The 15,951-nt window shown below is 49.7% G+C and overlaps 1 protein-coding gene across 2 annotated transcripts in view; it reads left to right on the top strand.

The window, feature by feature from the left end:
• The first annotated feature begins 447 nt into the window (after positions 1-447).
• The window catches only part of WASF3 (WASP family member 3), a 103,176-nt gene continuing 87,672 nt past the window's right edge, over positions 448-15,951 (top strand). For both annotated transcript variants that reach the window (XM_047755853.1, XM_047755856.1), the window contains exon 1: positions 448-491. The gene's annotated coding sequence lies outside the window, so the exon portion shown is untranslated. The remainder of the gene's footprint in view (positions 492-15,951) is intronic.

Consider the following 15,951-nt stretch of genomic DNA (forward strand, 5'->3'; position numbering starts at 1 on the left):
GGTATCGGGTGGGAACCCAAAGGGACTGCAGTGGATACATCGGAAGCAGACATGATGCAGAGACCGGTTGGAGAAACTCTGCCCAAAGTGTCCCTGTCTCTTCCCTCCGGGAGGGACGCTGGCTAAAGCCTGGTCCGAAGCTGGAGGCGGAGGATCTAGGGTGAGAGCCACCTCCTCCGCAATCCCCCGCCCCTCGGCGCCGGGGCGCCGCGCCCCTGCGCTCCTCCATTGGCTGAGGCGCCCGCCAATCCAGGAGAGGCGGCCGGGCGAGCGGGCCCTGGTTGGTGGAGCCGGCGCTGGGCCCCCCTCTCGCTCCGGCCGGGCCCCCCGCTAGGAGGGGGCGTGGCCGCGGCCGTGGCCGGGCCGAAGGCGGCGTCGCTGGCGCCGCTGCGTGCGGGGCGGTGCGGGGTGGGGGCGCCGGACGGCCGCGGCGCGGCGGGACCATGGAGCTGGGAGCGCGGCGCCGGCGCAGGCGGCGGAACCGCGGACCGGTGAGTGCGGGCTGCGGCCAGCGGTCCCTGGCCTTGACCCCTGTCCTGCTCGGCTGCAGGCCGGGAGGCTGCCCCGCGGGGAGAGGCGGGCGCGGGCCTGGCCCCGCAACCCTGCGGCCAAGTGAACTTGCAGCATTGCCCGGGCGCTCGGCGGGGCCCACTGCGGCCGCGCCGCCGCCTGCGCCTGCCCTGCAGCCCGGCGCATCCTCCCCACCGGCTCCCGCGCCGGCCTGGACTTCCCGCCGTCGCCGCGCGGCCCGGCGCCGTTCTCGCCAGTGCCGGCCCCTGGCCCACGGCCTTCAGCCCAGGCACTGCCCGGTGCGCGCCGCTCGGCTGCCGGGCAGGCGCCCACCATCCGGGCCGCAGGTGGCGCCGGGGCCTCGGCCCGCGCCGCACGGTCGAGCCCGGGGCTGCCCCGCGTCCGGGAGCCTTGAGTTCCTCTGGGCTGCGCGCGCCCTCGCCGCATCTGGCCCAGTCCTTGCGTACCCGCCGCCCGGGTCGGGCCCTCTCCCCTCGGTTTCGCCCTCCACGCCCGATGCCCCCTCCCCTGGGGCTGCGGGCGCGCGGGGTCCGGGCCTCGGCAGCCAGGCTGGGCTCCGAGTGCCTGAAGGGGTCGGCAGCCCGCGAGCGGCGGGGCGCGGGGACGGGGTGCGCGCCGGGACCACCTGGCCGCCGTGCGTCCTCTCGGGGATGCTCTCCCGGCGCGGCCGGTGGGGCCGCGGGGCCCGGCTCTCGCGCCTCCTCCGCGCCGGAGCTTCAGCGAGTGGAAAGCCTTTACCTCTCCGTGTGCGGTGCTTACGGGCAATGGCGATTTCTTCTTGTTCCAGCCTCCCTGCAAGGGATGGTTCCCTGGTGGAGAGCACAGTTCTTAATTATTAAGAAACTAAGCCGTGGGCTCACGGATGAATGGAGCCTTGCATTTCTTAGCTGCTATTGGGCGGAATAGGAATTCTTTCTCATTGGGGATTAATTTTAAATTCGCAGTTACTACCAGTAGTAGTTTTTGAGTTTTTAAAAACCGACAATTAAAAAGGCCCGTTTTTGCTTTGAAGCTATTCAAATCAAATGCATCGTGGGACCTGTAATATTAACTTAAGAATTGGAATCCACATTTTTAAAAGGGGAGGATCCAGCCATTAGAAATGTTAAAAATTAGGCTTGTCTGAAAGTTAAAATGTTTGCTTCTCTATCAAAAGTAGATTCAAAGTATTATAATTGACTTACTTTTCATTGCCTCTAGGTCAAGTTCTTTTGAAAGTGGGTTGCTTCTTTTTGTGTTTGCTTTACCCAACTTTCCTTAACTGGCGGTGGAACAACGCAGTGATTCTATAAGGCTAGTTCTTTTATCTACTTGAGAGGTTAAACAGAAGAAAGCTGGATTTGGCCTTTCCCATAGGCACTTCTCATTGTGTGTGTCTGGTCTCTTTACTCATTTTTCTTCATTTTTAAAGACCTCCTTAATTTATATTCATGAGAGTCGTCTTTTCAAATGTTTCAGGCTCACTAGGTTGGAAAGTTTGGTTGGCTTTATGTAGTTTAGCGTCTGACCTGTAGTCGCCGTTTTCTTAAAACAGTGCAAAGACGCCTGTTCTAGAACTCTCTGCATATAAACATTGTACTTGTACTTCTGGTTGCTGACAGGGAGTTGCTGTATAGCATCATTTTATCTGTTTGTCTCAGATTGAGGATCTAGTGGTCCATGATGGACTACCCCGTTTTTACAAGCCAGGAAACTAAAGGTGGAACAGCCCCCCTGCTGCGTGGTCCTGCCATCCCTGCAGCCTCTCTTTGTAGACGTGCCTTAGAAGCCCGCAGTGGCACGTAACCTTGGTTACTGGGACATTTCTTTGAAAACACTTGCCTGTTGGAAGTATTCAGAGAGGTATCGGAGCTAGCGGGCCAGTGCTAGTGGGCTTCTGTGGTTCCCAGAACTTTCCCTGAATACTCACAGATGCTGTTTTTCACTCAGAGGCTGCTATTCTTTAAATTGGGGGGTGGGGGAAGCCCCCTCACGGGGCTATACAGACATCCAGAGCGTGTCTTCCCGTTTCAGTCCTTTTGTCTCAGAGCCCAGCTTGCCTCTTTAAGGTCCGGTCTTTTTGAGACCTGCTCCGGGCATTTGGACTCAGGCGGGTACCCCGACTCTGTTTTAGGCTGGTAACATAAGAATATTGTAGACCAGTAAGACGCAAACGACGCGTGCTGGGGAACAGATTTAATGTCCCTCCAGGGATAAGTGGAGTAGAAAGTCTCCATTCCTCTCTTTTTACCGCCGCCCTAGTCTCGTCCTGTTTCTTTCTGCAGGGGTAACCACACTTACCGCCGTGGTCTTTTTCAGTAACCTTTCTGTTCAAAAGCCATTTAGGGAAAACCTGCAAGGTCCCGGGTCCTGTTTTCGTTCTGGGGTTGCAGAAATGAGAGCTGACAGCTTTGAGGGCGTTCACGGTGCCCTGAGTCTCGGCACAGCGCTGTAGGTGCTGGTGCCGTCAGCAGAGTGCATGGCGGGAGTGGCGGGACCCGCTGGTTCGGCTGCTCTACTCACTCGGTGCACCTGGGCTTGATGGTGTGCTCTGGGGGCACCGGGGTAGCGAGGCAGAGACCTCTCTCGGCCCAGATGAGCTCCCTGTGAGCTGGGTCTGGGACAGTGGTGGCATTTGGTCACAGTGCAGTGTCCAGGACGAGGAGAAACCCAAGCGTGGCGCGGTCCGGAGAGATGAGAGAAGCCCGGCAGAGACGCTCAAGAGGAGACCCGGCGTCCGGGGAGGAGAGGGTCCGGAGGCTTGTCCGGGACACGGGGCATCGGAGCAGCTAAAACCAAGGCCGAGATGGCTGCGGTGGAGGGCAGGCCGGGCCTCCAGGGTCTCGTGCGTCTGGCCTCCTCCTCTGTGGGTGAGTGGAGAGGCTGAAGAATTGTGAGCCAGAGAAGGACACGCTGAGATGTGCCCTTGGAGGGTGGATAGAGGGCAAAGCTGGAAGGAAGGGAGCCTGGGAAGGCGGGACGTGGTTGTAGGTCGTGCGTGTGCATGTGTGTGTGTGCGTGCACGTGTGTGTGATGGGGGCACTGGGAGAGGGAAGGGACCGGGTGGGCGGGTGCTGGAGGGGCTGGCATCCTTTGGCAGCAGGATGGGGAGCAGCAGCCCGGGTGGTGGGGGGGAGATGGTGGGTGACCCTTGGCCTTGTGGGACATGGGGTGATGCGGCTGCCTTGGGATCCGGATGTAGGGGGAGGGGCCGGCCGGGAGACACACGTGTGAGTTCTGAGCGCCGGTTTCCAAACTGCTGGCCGCCGGGAGCTCACAGGGGTATCAAATCGTTGGAGGAAGCCCAGGAGCGCGAACACCTGGCAGCGGCTGGGAGCTGCCCGCCCCGAGCAGCCCTGGTCCCTTTCGACGGCGTCGTCTCTGCGCAGCTGGGGTTTCTCGGGTTGCTGTTCCGTGTGCAGATCCGAGCTGAGCCGGGAGCGGGGCGGTTGTGGCCAGTCTGTCTCCCCAAAATTGTGAGGCGCTGCACACGTGTGCCCATGCTGTGAGGGGCTGGTTAAAGAGTCCAGTAAAAGACCCATTTCCTCTCAATTGAAGTGTTTTGCCAAACTGGGACTGGTTTGTTAGGACGTAATGTGTGTTATGTGAACGTATCTAATGCTTTCATTACTCAGGCATTTCTCATTGCATTCGGGGTGCAGTGAGCAGATGCAATAAGCGCAGAAAGTTCTGGAACCTCTCTTTTTGCCTGCCTTTGTTCGTGGAGGCCGTAGAGTAGATCAGGGTATTGGAGACGCATGGGTAGGTGAGGGGGGAGTAGGGCCAAATGGGATCTGAGGGGCTCTTGTGTGTGAGCCAAGCTCCTGGCGTTCCTGTCGTGGCTCAGTGGGTCAGGAACCCGACATAGCGTCTGTGAGGATGCAGGTTCGATTCCTCGCCTTGATCTGTGGGTTAAGGATCCAGCGTTGCCCCTGGCTGCAGGTGCGGTTCATATCCAATGTGGGTGTAGCTGTGGTGTAGGCCGGTGCCTGCAGCTCCAATTTGACCCCTAGCCTGGGAACTTCCATGTGCTGTGTGTGGGGCTGTGACAAGAGAGACAAAAACGACAGTCTCCCACCTGGAGGGTGTGGGGAGGCACGGGCGGTGTCTGCCCAGGAGAAGCTCAGCGAAGCGGGAGGATGACGGCCAGGTCATGGCAACGGGGGACGGCAGTGATGACACAGTCATGGGGGGGGACGGCCGTTGGCGAGCGGGTGTCTTAGTGCACGGGAGCCAGGAGGTGAGAGGTGATGGGGGGAGAGGGACCTTTCTTGTTTCACCGAGGGGCGTGAGCGTGTTTGAGGAGGGGGAGGTGCTCGGGGGACGTCCCTTTAGGGAGGGCTCCTAGGTCCCAGGGATTTAGCCCTGGGATGCGGTGCCTGGTTGGGGCACGAGGCGCCCGGGGAGCCTAATTGCTGTGCATCAAGGGGCGACGGCCCTGAGTGGGGAAGCCGGGGTGCGGCTGGCTCTTGAAGGGGAGAGCCGGGCATTCCCCAGAGAGGGAGGGGCCTCTGGTGCCAGGTGAGTTTTTTTTAACAGTGTTATCATTTTCTCATTAAAAGCATTCTTTAGAAGCTGCTTTGTGCCTCGTAAGGCCTGCTTTTCTTCCGGCAGGTGGTGCTTCTAAGGGCAGGTGCCTCTGCGCACAGCCTGCTCTCTTCCCAGGCCCTGGCGTCCTCTGGCGTCCACGCCGTCTGTGACCCTAACCCTGGGACGTCCTCTCTGTGGCCGTCCTGTCCTGGCAGAGCTTTCTCGGCCACGCACCTCAGGGCGAGTCTTGTTTGTTTGCTGTCAGAGCCTGACCTCCCGTCTGAGTGGATGTCCCTGCGTGAGGATGTTTTTCCAGGAGTTCCTGTTATGACTCAGCGGTAATGCACCTACCTGACTCGTATGGGTGGGGATGCCGAGGGTTCGCTCCCTGGCCTCGCTCAGTGGGTTAAGGATCTGGCGTTGCCGTGAGCTGGGGTGCAGGTCACAGATGCTGCTCGGTTCTGGCCTAGGCCAGCCGCTGCAGCTCCAATTAGACCCCTGGCCTGGGAACCTCCAAAGATGCGGCTGTAAAAAGCAAAACAATCGCGGCTCAGATTTCACTCCCGGCCTTTGGAGCCGTCCTGTTCTGTTCTCCTTCCCTGGGACCTGACCTCTTCTCTGAGGTTAGCTCTTTGCTTCCGTTGACTTTTTTTTTTTTTTTTTTAAGCATCTCAAACATGTCAGGGTGTTACTGTCTCACCTTTCAGGTCTGCCAGAGCCTCTGGGCCTGACTCTGAGCTTGGCATCTGCGATCATTTCTCAACGTCTTAGGGGAGACCCTCTCCCTCGGCCCTGTTCTCAGGGCGCCCTCTGACCTCCTGGAGCCACGCTCTTGAAATGGAACATGTCTTCTGTAGTGTTGAACGTTCTGGAGCTTTTTTTTTCAGTGTTTAAATGTTTTTCTTTTAGTTCTTGCTGTCGCTTTCCTTTCAGGAGGTCCACAGGTGTTTGAAGGCCTGCTGTGTATCATTTGAGTTACTGCTGATAACCCTGTTGATGGAGCCCAGCTCCTGTCCTCCCAAGCCGGAGGTGACACAGAGGGGCCATTGTGTCGCTCGCTACCCCCCCACCCCCACCCCCGGGGACGGGGCAGGAACCAGCTTTGGGGGAGAACCTTGTCAGGTCCTCGCTTTGGCTCGCAGGGTAACAGCCATCCCTCTCCAGCCGTTGTGACCTCTGGTCTTTGAGTACTTCCGTTTTCCCAAAACCGTATTGTTTTAGAAGCTCTGCTCCATTTTTTCAGTGGGTTTTGTTGTATGAGCCGTTTGTCTATTTTGCAGGTTAGGCCCTTGGTGGTTTCATCATTTGCAAGGATTTTCTCCCATTGTGGGGCTTGTCTTTTTTGTTTTTTTTTTTAGTGGTTTCTTTTGCTATGCAAGAGCTTTAGCGTTCAACTGGGTCCCATTGGTTTGCTTTTGTTTTTATGGTCATTATCCTAGGAGCTGGATCAAACAAGATGTGGCTGTGATTTAGAAATTGACACAACAACGTAAATCAACTATAATAAAAATAAAGGCTGTGGCCCAGTGCTGGTACCTGTTTTGGGCACACGAACTGTTCATCGAAATTCTGTTGCAGTGTCAAAGCATGGATTTGATCGTCTCTGAACCACAACCCATGTGGCCGTATTTGATCAGCTAAGTGGGTGAACGAGTATATTCTTTGCACATAGGAGAAGCTCCACAAGTATTTTTTCATTGACTGATGAGTTTTGATTCATGACCAGAAGCAGAGCACTGTCCCTCTTTGTATAATTTTAAGATCTTGATCTGAATCATTTTGCCCTACGAATCAATAGCACACTTTAATTTTTTCACCTCTTCCAAACCTGTGCGCAGTTGTTTCTGGTTTTGCCTCTTGTTTCCTGCATAGGGAGTGGCCAAGGTAGATTTCAGCTTTGAATTAACCTTGTAACTCTTCGTGCCTAGGATTCCTTCCTCAGTTGAGAAGGAGCAGCTCGTGGAGGCTCCTGGCTTTAAATTACTCCCTGTGGTCCATGGAACGAAAGCTGTCTAACTCTTGGGGAATAGAGTTTCTGGTTCACATGGAAGGATGGCAGGAACCAGAGAGTTGCAAGGAGAGAGAGGGAGCAGCCTGAGCCCACGGTGGCATCATCCTGGGAGAGGCTGTCGGCAGCCCAGGGAGAGGCACAGACTCTGGTTCCACCACTGCTACAAAGGAAGATCTTAATTGGGGGGGTTGAGTGTAATTTACCAAGAGGGGACTTTCAGCTGTTTTCAATGGAAATAGAAAAACACATGGGCTTTATAGCCAGTCCTTCACATTTGAAACATATCTTGGTTCTTGGTTTTCCACAGGATTTGTCTCCCATTTTTGTACATCTTTCGGAGTGCGTTACTGTGGTTATTGATTTTAAAACACACGGAAACCCCCAAGCCCCCAGTCACCTGTCTGCAGATTTTAATTACACACTGCAGACAGCTCTGTTTCCAGAGGCTTTACGAAGGTGGGAATTGTTCTTTGAGCTACCCCAGGGAGGAAGAGTACGAAAACGTGACTCCTTTTAAAAAGCTGGCATATGGCGTTCCCTGCCGTGGCTCAGTGGTTGCTGAACCTGGCCTGTCTCCATCCCTGGCCTTGCTCAGTGGGTTAAGGATCCACCGTTGACGTGGCTCTGGTGTAGGCTGGGGGCTACAGCTCCGACTTGACCCCTAGCCTAAGAACGCCCATATGCTGCGGGTGCAGCCCTAAAAAGACCCCCCCCCCAAAAAAAAAAAGGTTGGCGTAATTTTTGAATGGTTACAAGGCTCATCAACAATAGTGAAGTTCCTACCGGAGCTGTAATTAAAATGCACAACTTCTGTGCTGTTTGTCCATTGCATCACATAGGTTAATTTAAAACGTCTTCCAGTTCTCATATGTCCAGTTCCTTCCATACTACCCCTCCAAAAAAAAAAAAAAATGAACACGACAAAACCTCAGGGCATCCTTTCAAAGAATTCTGTAGGGATTAAGCATTAAAAGGTTTAGAGCAGAATTTTCTTTTAAGCTACCTTTAATGGCTACTTGTCTGTTTCGGTTTAGAAATGTGTGCTTTTATTTCTTATTTCTTAGGTTTTTTGGTTGCTAATGGTTATCAAATTTCATTCGAGACAAACGCTGTTGCCCTGCATTTTAATATTTACTCAGCATTTTTTCTTTTTTTGGAAGACTTAGAGCAACTGCGTGTAAGTAGAAGTTCAAGTACAGTTTTGTTTAAATGGATTGTGTACCTTATCCAAATCTTTCTTGTTGGAGATGGTTATGATTTTATTGGACATAAACAGTGGGGGTGTGTCTCTCTCAGTCCCCATTACATAAAGATTTAATTTAATGTATAGGAAATGCTCATGATAATAAAGCTATAAATAAATAACAAGAATCAAAACCAAGCGAGAATCAGGAATTAAAACCTGTGCTTTGAGCAATGGCCAAGCCTCCCAGGTCAATGTCCTAGGAGCAGTGGGCTTACTTGAATAACGCACAGTGTCAGTGACTCAGCATGAGAAGCATCTCTTAGGCTTCAGTGGTGCGTGTTGAAATTCAGTTTGTTGGAATTCAGTTTGTTCCTCTACTTACAGGTAATTTGAAGGCTGTTGGGTTCTGCCTCCTATTAATGCTTGAAAGCACAGATTTTATGCTCTCCTTATAGGTATTTTGGAGGGAGGATGGATGGGGAGATTTGGAGTCTGGTGGACAGTATCCTCTAAGTCTGGAAGTCCTGCCAGGTCAGCACAAGCTCAACGTCCAACATGGTCAAGGATGTCAGGCAAAAAATTGTAGGATGGCTGATTCATGAACATGCTTGCAGAAATCCTAAAAAAATCACAATTAGGTCTTTCAGTATAAAAGGATAATGTGTCATGAGCAGTTTGTGTTTATTCTAGAATGTAGTTGGTGATTTAACATCTAAAATGCAGTGTATCTTACCATTTTAATTAAGGAGAAAAAACTATAAAATCGTTGTTAGATGCATAAACATCGTTATGAATAGGTCAAAGTAATATCTATTCATAAGGAAGATTTTTTAATTTTTTAGGGCCACTTCCACGGCATATGGAGGTTCCCAGGCTAGGAGGCAAATCGGAGCTACAGCTGCCAGCCTACACTACAGCCACGGCAACAGAGGATCTGAGCCGCGTCTATGGCCAACACCACAGCTCACAGCAACACTGGATCCTTAACCCACTGAGCAAGGCCAGGGATCGAACCCGCAACCTCATGGTTCCTAGTCGGATTCATTTCCATTGAGCCATGACGGGAACTCCCATAACGAAGAATTTTTAAGCACACGAAGAGTATAAGAAAACTGGTAGTAAATATATTAATGATGAAATAATAATAATATTATTATTTTCAGTTTTTTTCTGAAATTGGAAATGAGATGAGGATGCTTTTTAGTACCACATTTGCTCACCATTATTCTGTAGGTTGTAGCCAGTGTAGTAAGATAAGAAAAAAAAGAGTTGGGAGGAAAGAAAGAATTCATTGTATGTGGGCAAAATGCTATTGTGCATGTCGAAACATCCAGAATAATCTCTGTCCGTTATTAGACTTAAGATGTGTGTTTAGCATGGTTGTTTGATGCTCTCCAGCCTGAAACAATCAGAAAGTGAAGTTAATAAAGGTCCTGTTTATAATAACATTAAAACTCTGAATATGTAGAACTAGAACTACAAGAAATTTACACCTGTCTTCCGTAGGAAACCACAAAGTGTTCCGAGACTTTGAGGGAGCAGTAAGTAAAGGAGCATACCATGTTCATGGAACGGCAAGAGCAAATGTTGTAGAGATGTCCGTTCTTCCCAAATCGATCTGTGGATTCTGTTCAACCCTGGTCCATAGCCTGAAAAGTTTCTTTTGGGGGGAGAGTGAAAATTGACTGTTTCTAGAATTTATATGAATGTAGAAGACTTCAAGACACTCTTGAAGAACAACAGATGGCAGGACTTAATCAGGTGTCAAGAGTTTATAAAATCATAGTATTCAGAACAGTGTGACCCCGGCATGAGTGTAGGCAAACAGATGGATGAAGCTGCAGAAAGTCCTGAAATAGACATTGGATTATGTTAGGTGCACATCAGTTTGGAAGATTGTCACAATGTTCTTTTTGATCATTGGTGTGTGGTCCCTGAGATGGCTGTCCATAGATGACATTTGACCCCCACCTTATACCATACTCACAAAATCAATGCCAGACAGACCTAAAGGTGAAAGCTGAAAAATAATACAGGGCATCTTCATGGTCTAGAGTAGGGAACCTGTCTTTAACAGAAAGCCCTGACCATGAGTGAATAGATGCTAAATCGAACTAAATGAAGAACTTCTGCGTGTTAAACTATGCCATTAAGATGAAAAATGTGATTCATAGACTGGAAGATAATCTTTGAATCCCATGTAAACTGACAGGTCTCCTACTTAGAAAATTGCAAGAACTAGCAGAAATCAGTAAGAATGCCAGATAATCCAACAGAAAAGTGGGTAAGAGATTTGAACAGAGATACTTTACAAATATGCAAAGAGGCAGACATGCAAATGGCCAGTAAACATATGAAAAGAAGCTTAAATCAGTTATAATGGAAAAAATAAAAATTATAAAATTTAAACAAAAGAAGCTCTAAACTCATTGGGAATCAGGATGCACAGATCGAAGTAATGCTGAGATGTCAACATAGAGTCACCACCGATGGGTCCAGCTTGGAAGAACCAGGAGCCTCTAGTGTAGAGAACACGGAGCAGCGAGCTATCTTCCATCGAGCTTCTAGTGTGTAGACAGATGGCTTGTTTGGAAGGATGATACGTCACATGCTTCCCTTACTTCTTCCTGTCTTGAAAAAGGTATAGGACAGTGGTTCCTGAATTGGCACAAAAGAACCACCTGAGGATCTTAATTTCATTTTCAATTGTGTTCTTCTATAGAAAAACACTTGGATTGTTTTTTTTCTTTCTCTTTTTTTAGTGCTGCACCTGTGGCATATGGAAGTTCCCAGGCTAGGGGTCGAATTGAAGTCTCTGCCACAGCAACTTGGGATCTGAGCCCAGTCTGTAACCCACATCACAGCTCAAAGCAATGCTGGATCCTTAACCCCCTGAGTGAGGCCAGGGATTGAACCCACATCGTCATGGATACTAGTCAGGGTCGTTACCACTGAGCCACAGTGGGAACTCCAGAAAATCACTTGATTTAGAAAAACAAAAAGCAAACTTTATCTTGAAACGGTTGTAGACTCAGGAAGTTGCAGAAGTAGTGCAGGGAGGTCCTGTGTACTTTTCACCCAGGTCCCTCCAGTGGTGGCATCTCGCCTCACTGAGGTCCGCTTTCCAGACCAGAAGATTGACATGGGTACAATCTATAGACCTTACTCAGATTGCAGGTGTCTGCACACACACTCCTTTGCGTGTCTAGTATACCTTAATCTCAGAGGGAGGTTCGTGTAACTACGCTTGGCTTGTGGGCCCCCAGTCCCCACGGAGGCACCCCTGTGTGCTTCCTCTTTGTGGTCACTGCAGTTGACTGTCATGTATTGACTTGTATCATGGGACCTTGTGGAACCTCTCTTTGGTTCTAGGAGTGTCATTGTGGATCCCTATGCATGTAGGGTCAGGACATGCAGGTGGCATGTAATTGGCAAGCAGGACAGTTTTACTTCTTTTTTCATCCGAATGGTCTCCCTTCCTCTCTTCCTCTTTCGCCTTCCTGCACAGGTGGAGCCTCCAGTCCATGGTTGGGTAGAAGTGCCAAGAGAGGGCATTCTTGCCTCATTCCTGACTTGAAGGGGAAAGCATTCAGTCATTCACCATCAAGTATGATATTAGCTCTGGTTTTCACAGATGCCCTTTATCAGGTGGAAATTCTTTTCAGTTCTTAGTTTGTTGGGAGTTTTGCATCACCAGTGGGTGTTGCATTTTGTGAAACACTTTTTCTGTCTCTTGAAACGGTCATGTAGTTTTGTCCTTTATTAATGTGGCATATTGTACTGATTGATTATTGGAGGTTAAGCCAGCTTTGCATTCCTGGGATAAATCCCATTTGTTCATGGTGTGTAATTCTTTTTATATGGTCCTAGGTTTGGTTTGTTAAATTTTTTTTTTGAGGATTTTTGCATCTAATTCCTTTTTTTTTTTTGCCTTTTCCAGGGCCGCTCCCTTGGCATATGGAGGTTCCCAGGCTAGGGGTCTAATCGGAGCTGTAGCCAGCGGCCTACGCCAGAGTCACAGCAATGCAGGATCCAAGCCACGTCTGCAACCTACACCACAGCTCACAGCAACGCCAGATCCTTAATCCACTGAGCAAGGCCAGGGATCGAACCTGAGACCTTACGGTTCCTAGTCAGATTCGTTAACCACTGAGCCACGACAGGAACTCCATGCATTTAATTCTTGAGGGATATTGATGTGTAGTTTTCTTGTGGTGCTTTTGTCTGGCTTTGGTGTCAGGGTAAAACTGGCTTCATAGAATGAGTTAGGAAGTGTTTCTTCTTTTCTGGAAGAATTTGTGAAGGATTAGTATTTCCTTTTTATTTTTTAATTTTGTTGTTGTTGTTGTTGTTCATACTCACAGCATGTTGAGGTTCCAGGCCAGAGATTGCACTGCACCACAGCAGGCACCCAAGCCATTGCAGTGCCAGTGCCAGACCCTTAACCTGCTGAGCCACAGGAGAACTCCCTGTATTTCTTTTTTAGACATTTCCCTGTGAAGCCATTTGGGCCTGAACTTTCCTCTGTGGGAAGATTTTTAATTACTGACTCAGTCTCTTAACTTGCCTTGCATTTATTCGTCTTTTGTCTTTTGTTTTTAGTCGCTTGCGTGAATGCGTGTGTTTCCAGGAATTTTCCTTTTCGTCTGAGTTGTCTGGTTGTCTAGTTTGGCGGCACAAGCAGCCCCTTGGAGTCGTTGTGGTCAATAGTGATGCCTGTTTTTTCTGCCAGTCCTGCTTTTACTAACTTGTGACCTCTCTCCTATGTTTCCACGGTCAGTCTACGTCTGAGGGTTTGTCGGTTTTGTTCTCTCCTACCATGCAGGTAGGATTTAACCTCAAAATGGTTAAAAATTAAAAATTGAGAAGAACGATTGTTTGTGACCGTCTTCCTATTGGGAAAATGGTGAACTGACGAGAGAAAGCAGGTTGAGGGCGGTCACAGTCCATTATAAGCACACTCTTTAATTGTAAGAACTACTCTTTTGCCTACCTCTTATTGAGGAACTTTGGATGATAGGCAGATAAAATGCCAGTACTGTGATGGTCCATGGATTGTATAGGTGAGGAGTCTGACTCCAGACAGATGCTAAATTGAAGCGCCACCAGTAGGGACGAAGGTTGGGAATAGTAGTTCTCCTCTCCTGAGGAGGCATTTGTATTTTGGATTGTTTTGCAGACATAACAGAATCTCACACATACCATCACCTCGCCTATGTTACCGTTACTTTTGGTTTCTTCCACCTTGGGGGAGAAAATGAAGGAAAAACATGATTCTCTTTGCATGCTGCCCCCCTGGCTCTGCACCTGACCGTGACCTTTAGATGTGACCTTCAGACCTGACCTGTAGCCGGGAGTGACCTTTTTCCTCTGGGAGACAACATTCCCAGCTGTTGGCATGTGCGCTGATTGCGCCCAGAGAAAATGAAGGTGCCTCATGCCGAAAAAACGTGTGATTGCAAGATTGACTGCATTTCTGAAACCTTAGCGTCTGGACATTAGAGCTGCCTCAATTTCTGGTAATTGCCTGTGTATTTTTGGCTTTCCAGTACATAAGATTGCATTTAAAATCACCTCTTGAGTGGCTCCTTTTAGAAAACATTAGGATAGATTTTTACTAACACGAGGGTGTCCCAAAAGTTGGCTTTCGTGTCGTTGTTTTTCCCTCAGAAGTGCAGTAGCGCAATGGAGCTTAAAAAGATGTGCAGTTTCTATTTTTGTCAGGAGCATCCGAAAGAACCTCGTGAATGGTCTCCCACTTCAACAGGCTTTGTGGAGAAGCGGCCAAGCATCAGATTCGTATTCTTTTGTAGGTCCAGTTAGCATTCAGGTTATTATTTCTCAAGTGCTGATTTCATAAAGTACATTTTACATTTTGGTCCTTTTGTTTTGTTTTGTTTTTGCTTTTTAGGGCTGCACCTGCAGCATATGGAAGTTCCCAGGCTAGGGGTGGAATCGGAGCTGCAGCTGCCGGCCTACACCACAGCCGCAGCCACACGGGATCCGAGCCGTGTCTGTGATCTACACCACAGCTCATGGCAGTGCCGGATCCTTAACCCACTGAGCCAGGCTCATGGTTCCTACTCAGATGCGTTTCCACTGCGCCACGACGGGAACTCCCCATTTTGGGGCTTGTTGAACCCCCCCCCCATGATTCAGCCTCAAACTATTTCTGATAGTTTGGGCTCCCTCCCTCCCTTCTTTTCTTTTCTTTTCTTTTTTTTGAAGATTATGTTTGTGCTGCAGGCCTTGGCTGGTGGCGAAATGAGGAATTCTTCCTTATCTGGATGGATGGAATGTGATTTCTGTTCTAAACTGAGTGAAAGTTGATTTATCCTGGTCTCCTCATGAAAGGACTAAAATAAACCATAAGATTCAGCACATTTCCTTTAAATTTAAGTTCCCGGATTTCTGAAGCATTGGGGATATGAACACAGCTGGTTAAACCACGTCTTAGGAAAGTCGAGTGAAAAGAGACCCAGGGGAGTGGAGGGACGAAGCTTTTTGATGTGCCCTCCCCGCTTCCTGATACACAGTCCGTGCTCTGTCCCACGGCTGTGTTTTAATGCTCCTGCTGTTGAGTCTTGCATAGTTTTAGAGCTTTTATTTTTTGGTCACTAATACTTCCTTGCTGCCAGATGTCCGTTCCTGCAGTTAGTTGCAGTTTTCTGAATGTGCTGAGATTTCCCGTATGTATATGTAATACGCATGCATGTATTTGATCGGCTGCTACCCTGAGTTTTGCTTTCGCTGATAGTTGCTCCTCCTGGAAGGAGAATAAGGGATAGACTTTCCAATTCACAGGGTGGGCAAAGGAGCCAGTAGGAGATGTGGCTCAGCTGAAAATGTCACAGAAGGACAAGGAATAGTCCCCTCGGGACCTGCCAAGGGGCAGAGGAGTTAGAGACCCCAGTTGGAAGCTTTCCTTCTGGTCCTAACCAGTGAGTCCCTTTCTAGTCCCAGCTTGGTGTGCTGGTGAAAATTTTGTTCAAATTTTGTTGTTGTTTTTTTGTCTTTTTTTTGTTGTTGTTGTCGTCCTTTTAGGGCCGTACCCGCGGCATATGGAGGTTCCCAGACTAGGGGTCTAATCGGAGCTGTAGCCAGCGGCCTACTCCAGAGCCACAGCAATGCGGGATCCAAGCCACATCTGCAACCTACACCACAGCTCATGGCAACGCCGGATCGTTAACCCTCTGAGCAAGGGCAGGGATCGAACCCGCAACCTCATGGTTCCTAGTGGGATTCGTTAACCAGTGAGCCACGACGGGGACTCCGAAAATTTTGTTTAAAAAAGGTTATAGAACCCACTGCTCTGTGGCAAGGCTCCAGGTTAGTTATCAATGGAGGACCGTCAGAGCTTCTTGGCTTTTTATTTTTCATGACCATTGACTCGGGATTCTTTGACAGCCCTTGGCTTTGACTCTCTGGCAGCTACGCTCTGGTATCAGAAGATCAGAGGGGCCTTGTGGAACATTGAAGAAAGGGGTATGTGCAGGGGTGATTGTGCAACCCCTGTGTTGTGGTAGGATGTCTGCAGCTGTGGGCTCCAGTGTGTTGGCTGAGATTGCTTTTGGGTCTTAGAATCAGGAGTAAAGCCTCTTTCTTTCTTGCCCTTTTTTTTGGTCTTTTTAGGGCCACACCTGTGGCATATGTAAGTTCCTAGCCTAGGGGTTGAATGGGACCTGCAGCTGCCGGCCTACTCCACAGCCACAGC

The sequence above is a fragment of the Phacochoerus africanus genome, chromosome 13, assembly GCF_016906955.1.
Source record: "Phacochoerus africanus isolate WHEZ1 chromosome 13, ROS_Pafr_v1, whole genome shotgun sequence".
In the NCBI taxonomy this organism is placed as follows: domain Eukaryota; kingdom Metazoa; phylum Chordata; class Mammalia; order Artiodactyla; family Suidae; genus Phacochoerus; species Phacochoerus africanus.